Genomic DNA, 6,409 nt, shown 5'->3' with positions numbered 1-6,409 from the left:
TAATTACCACCAATGTCGCTAATGCAGTAATAAAAGGTTTATTTGGAGGAGATAGAGGGTATTTAGAGTCTGCTGACAGAGGCAGAGCAATGAACAAGATTTTCCTGAGCTGAGCCTCACATCAAGACTTACTCAAAGAGGCTGAAGAGATGACTCACTGATTAAGAGCACTGGCTGCTCTTGAGAGTACTCAGGTTCAATTACTAACACCCACATGGCAGCTCACAACCATCAGTAACTCCAGTCCCAGGTGATCTGACATTCTCTTCCGGTATACTTCTATACATGCAATATATATATACATGCCTCTATCTGTGTCTATATAGAGTTATTGGATAATAGTTGAGAGCAGGAAGAGTCTGACAGTAGGGTCAGCATGAGTAAAGACACATGACAGCATAAGAGGTCAGATCAAGGCTTTGTAGATGCCACCCTCTCCTGCTGCTGATTGCTGTAGTCATGGTTAATCCTACTTTGTCCTTCATTATCATAGTGAGCCCTTGAGCTGCACCTGCTTTAAGCTGTTTGCACACAAAGTTTCAAAGACAGCAGAAAACTTTCATGCTCTGAGCACTGTAGAGGAAGAATTTGATTATAAATACTCGTTTCACAGAATTATTCCAAGATTCACAAGCCAAGTTGGCAACTTTACAAACCACAATGGCACTGGTGGCAGGCCCATTTATGGGGAGAAATTTGAGGATGAGAATTTAATCCTGAAGCATATGGGTCTGGGCATCCTGTCCATGGAAAACACTGGACCAAACACAAATGGTTCCCAGTTTTTTCATCTTAACTGCAAAGACTGAGGGACTGGGTGACAAACATGTGGTCTTTGGGAAGGTGGTAGAAGGCGGGAACATTGTGGAAGCCATGGAACATTTGCAGTCCAGGAACAAGACCAGCAAGATGATCATCAGTGCTTACTATGGACAACTCTCATTTTTCTGACTTGTGGGCCTCTTACCCCCAGATTTCTGTAGCTCAGGAGGCTGCCCCAACTCCATCCCTTGTAAAACCCTGTGATCTTTGCTCTTACTGAAGTTCGTTGGGCTTCCCCTCCAAGTCTAGCTAGATTGCAGAGTTAAGTTTATGGTTATGAAGAAAACTACATAAGAAAGAAAGAGATCAGTTCAAAAGGTCTAGTGTTGCTGGAGAATGGGTCTAAGTGGGAATGGGGGGAGGGGAAGTAAGGATGGAAAAAGGGAGAGAATGCAACTTAAGAAGATTAAACTTTAGGGATGCATTTTAAGACGAGCTAGCAGTGTTGTTAGAAGATCAGCATGGCCTGCTTTTTGAGGGGTTCTGGGAGAGTGTGAGTGGTAAGATTGACTCTAAAGCAGTTACGGCACACTGAGAAATTTAGGGGCTTTTAGTGGGCCTTGAAATACAAGAAAATGAGTAGAAGAAATGGAAAGAAGTGGACAAGAAATATTACAACAAAGCAAAGCAGAATTTGGTCACTCTGCCAGACTGCAAAGGAAAGAGGGGTGTCAAGAATGAGGCACTGGTTTCAGGCCCTGTCATTTAGAGCTGCAGGAAATGGGACAAACATGAAAAGAGTGAATTTAATCCACAGTTTACAGAGTTTGAAGTATATACAGCAGCATATGCCACTGAAGACAGCCAATGTGCTGTCAAGTTTCTGACTCAGTGAGACCTTGTGTTGGAAATAAAGCAAAAGCAACAGAGGAAGAGACCAGAAGTTTGCCTCTGTCCTGACCATTTCCATGCCTGTAGACACGCACAAACACCAAAAAACCAACCAAACAAAAAACAAACAAAACAAAACCCAAACAAAACAAAACCCAAACAAAAAAAACCCCAAAAAACAAAAAACAAAACAAACAAAAAGCCCCAACCCTTTTAAAAATAAAATAAACCCAAAGGTAAAACTGACTCATTGTCATGTTTGAAACAGGTTTGTTTGTTTTCCTTTAAGGGAACTAGAAGAGATTAAATGGCGATCTGAATAATTTCACTACAGAAATAGCTACCATGAATTATGCAAGCAATAATAACTATGCTTATTTCTATATTAACCATAACAAGTCAGAAAGCGTTTGTTTAGCTTGGAAGGCACAATTAAAACATGTTGCTCTGAGAAAATGAGTTCTAATCCCAGGCATCAATCAACAACAATAACAACAAACCAACCGCGGTACTTGGTCCTAAGATTAGGTGCTTGGTTTCCCAGGGTTTTCCCGGACTGCAACCCTGGGAAATGTGGCTATGCCCCCACGACGAGTGGCCGCGTCCCCGTGCACATGCTCGGGTCAGGGGCTCCCTCGTGACTGCCCTCCATCTTGAGAGACGCTAGTCTTCACAGTGTGAAATTCAGATTTGCGTTGGCGACTGTAGAGTCACCGTAAGTAGTGTTCCTATCTCTTTGGAACTCCCAGATATCACCCAGACCAGGAAGTTACCTTAGGCTCACAGCCTGGGGGGCGCTGGCCCCGGTTGCTCATCACTGGAGGTGAGCCGATCGGCCATGTTTCCACAGTTCTAATAAAAAAGGGGTTTCCTCTCCAAAGCTGTCAAGGGACAGGGACAAAGCTCTGCAACCCAGGGATGGCCAAGCAGGCCACCCAGACTGTCACCCTGAAGTCCCTGCGGGCTTGTTTCCGTGTCTGAGGGTCACAGTTCTATGCCGCCTGTCAACGCTTCATTTATCACTCTAGCTTTTGTGGCAAGAGAAATATCAACTCTCAGCCTCTGGAGTTACTGTCTGATTTTCTGCTCAGTCTAGCTAGTGAATGGTGGCGTCTTTGAGATTAGATGGACTTCGGGAGGAATAGATTTGGGAGGGTGACATCATGGTTCCGTTTTACACATTTTTTTTTTTTAAGTACCTGTGAGAACTCTAAGTGGAGATTTCTCCAGACTGTTGGGGTGAGTGGAGAGGCCTGGGATGGGAATAACGTAATCGATCCCCTCCTAAATATTACAGTTTCACGTGCATTCAGCTACCCCGGCTAGTGCAAACGCCCAAAGGATCTGTGGGCACCTTGGGATGCTAGTGGTAATGATTCTGAGTCAAAAGCTGGGTTTTATTCAGTAGTCAGTTTACCCTCCTCTGTCACAGAGCCTTTCTTCACATCTGCCCTTAGATTTTCCAGTATTTATAACTAGTTACACCAAGATATAAACACATACAGTAATCTCCTCAAATCAATCCACTTTTTCATTTCCATTGTGATTATTTTGTGTTAACTCATGAATTTTTTATAAATGTATTTCACCTCCAAATTTAAAATATTCTAGTTATCTGTTTCTTACTGATTCACGGATACATTTCTCTGTTGTTTAAAAAACTTTAAAAAATTTTTTTTTTAAATTTTGATTTCTGAAAGAGCAATCTGGGGTCACAGGCCATTTGGAAATAAGATTTTTTAAAAAATAAGATTTATCTTCTTTGATGGATATAGGGGGGGAGGGGAGCTGGAGAGGAAGAAGTAGAACCACAGAAAATGAAAGGAAAAAGAAGACCACCAGATGCTAGTTAACCGTGCACATCCTGTGCAAAGGCCTCACCGCAGGGACAAAACGATCGTTTACCCAGGGCAAGGCTTAGCCTTCCACTGAGGCCTCTGTGTGCTCTCCTCGCCGACTCCTCCCCTGGGCTGCATTACATCATCTGTGTTAGCACGGAGAATTTGCATTTGCTTTTTACTGTCGCAAAATATTCTAAATCTGGGTTCTGGAAAAAAAATACATTCTTATGACATTATTCTGGGCTGCAGAGATGGCTCAGCTGTTAAAAGCACTGGCTGCTTTTCCAGAGGCCCTGAGTTCAATTCCTAGCAACCACATAGTGGCTCACAAACATCTGTAATGAATCTGTAATGAACCTCTTCTGACATGCAGATAAACATGCAGATAGAGTACTCACATACATGTACAAAGAGTACTTATAAAATAAACAAACAAACAAATAAGAAAGATATCAGTTCTTTAAAGGGGTTTAAAGCCAGTCCTGGGTTGAACTCAGGACTTCAACAAAAGTTATGCATGTCTTCTGTAACAGAGCTACGTCCTTATATAGTCAATTTACATGTGATTATTGAAATTGTTAAAAACAAATTTTCTCATGAATTATGGTTTTAGATGAATGAAGTGCTCTATAAATGTTAAAACTAGTTTGTTGTAATCATCTCTAGACAAGTTTTAAGAAATGATTCCTTTTGTGTATATGTGTGTATACATGTGATGGTGTAATTACACATGTGCTGTGGCTCGTACGTGGAGGTCAGAAGACAACTTTCCAGAGTCCTCTCCTTCTACTGCAGGTTATGGGGATCGAACTCAGGCCATTGGGCTTGCAGGGCAAGAACTTTTACCCACTGAGCCATCTCACTGGCCCACATGCAATTTTGCTTTGTGTTTGTCTGTTTATTCTGTCATTCGTAGGTATGTTAAGCCTCCTGCCCAACATAACTGTAGATGAGTTTATTTCTTTTTTGAAGACTATGTGATTAAGTACATGTAAATTTAAGACAAAATTTTAAAATTATTTTTCATCATGGTGCCTTTTTTTTTTGTCTCATATTCACTTTGCTGGTCTTTAAGTAGAGTATACTGATTGTAACCTTTGGCCGTGATTCTTCACTCATTGAGTCTACCTCTTTAAAAGACTTGTTTTTATTTATGGGGGAGGGTTGCATAGTGTATTAGTTTGGGTTCTCTAGAGTCACAGAACGTATGGATAGTCTTATATAGTTAGGGAATTTGTCGATGACTTACAGTCTATAGTCCAACTCCCCAACAATGGTCAGCAGCAGCTGTGGATGGAAGTCCAAGGATCTAGCAGTTTCTCAGTCCCACGAGGCAAGCAGGCAAGGAAGAGTGAGTAAATCTTCCTTCTTCCAATGTCCTTATATATCTCCAGCCAGTGTATAGCCCAGATTAAAGGCTGTAGGTCTCCAGCAGAGGGTGTGACCCAGATTAAAGGCTGTAGGTCTCCAGCAGAGGGTGTGGCCCAGATTAAAGGTGTGTGCATCCATGCCTTTAATCCCAAATGATCTTGAACTCGGAGATCTCGTTGTCTTAGCCACTATGCTTCAAGATCTCCATACCAAGATCCAGGTCAGAAACTTATATCTCTGAGCCTCCAAATTAGGATCATAGGTGAGCCTTCCAATTTTAGACTGTAGTTCATTCCAGATATAGTCAAGTTGACAACCAGGAATAGCCACCACACATAGACTGGACCTCTGGCCCTGCGCATGCTGGCCGAGTGCTCTGCCCTGAATCGCCTCCCAGACCCTTTTTCTTTCTTTTGCTCTCAGTCTCAACAAATGAAACACTTGTGTTTGGCTTTTTTCAGTTGAACAGATTTTGCCTGTTTGTAAACTGAAGAATTTACTGCATTTACACTTAAAGTAATACTGACCTTTGTAGACTTAGATCTGATCAGCTGGCGGGAAGGCTTTTGCTGGTCATTTTGTGGGGTGGGTTAGATCACTCACATCCTTTCAGTTGTCCAGGTTCTTCACTGTCATATGACTTCCCTTTGGGTTGATTTTTTTAAATTCCAGTTTCTTTCTTGTTTGTTTTGAGACAGTGTCTCTTTGTGAAGCCCAGGCTACCTTGGAACTTGCTATGTAGACAAGGCTGGCCTTGAACACATAGAGATTCACTTGCCTCTGCCCTCTGAGTAGCTGTATTAAAAGTGTATGCTATTATGCTGGACTCCTAATTTCTTACTTTATTAGCTTATTTAAAAAAAAAAAAGCTTTAGAGTGGAGAGATGGTTCAGTGGTTAAGAGCACTGGCTATTCTTCCAGAGGTCCTGAGTTCAATTCCCAGCAGCCACATGGCAGTCCACAACTGTCTGTAACTCCAGTTCTAGAGGATCTGGCACCTTCACAGTCATACATGCACATAAAACACCAATGCATATATAAGTAAATCTTTTTTTAAAGGTTTATTAAAGCACAACGATACAATAAACGTCACATGTCCAAAACATAATTTTTATTGGGCCTAGTAGCTCATGTCTACAACTTTAGCAACTCAGAATTCTGAAACAAGAGCATTAAGAGTTTGAGGTCAACCTGGGCTTCATAGAAAGACTGTCTCAGGAAGTCACACCAATTAGTTATCCAGTGTGAAATTGTCAGCCCTGAAAATACACAAACAAGTAAATTATATGGACTGAGCAGGTTATATTTAGGAATATATATATAGAGAGATAGATAGATATAGATAGATATAGATATAGATATAGATATAGATATAGATATAGATATAGATATAGATATAGATATAGATATAGATATAGATATAGATATAGATATAGATATAGATATAGATATAGATATAGATATAGATATAGATATAGATACAGATAAAGATATAGATATAGATATAGATATAGATATAGAAATAGATATGATGCATGTATACA

General features: G+C 40.8%; 1 pseudogene; it reads left to right on the top strand.

Annotated features, from left to right (window-relative positions):
* Positions 1–459: 459 nt before the first annotated feature.
* LOC127685158 (peptidyl-prolyl cis-trans isomerase A-like) lies at positions 460–951 on the top strand (annotated as a pseudogene).
* Positions 952–6,409: the final 5,458 nt, after the last annotated feature.

This window comes from Apodemus sylvaticus, chromosome 1 (genome assembly GCF_947179515.1).
Source record: "Apodemus sylvaticus chromosome 1, mApoSyl1.1, whole genome shotgun sequence".
NCBI classification, from domain to species: domain Eukaryota; kingdom Metazoa; phylum Chordata; class Mammalia; order Rodentia; family Muridae; genus Apodemus; species Apodemus sylvaticus.
This window is presented reverse-complemented; position numbering and strand designations above follow the sequence as displayed.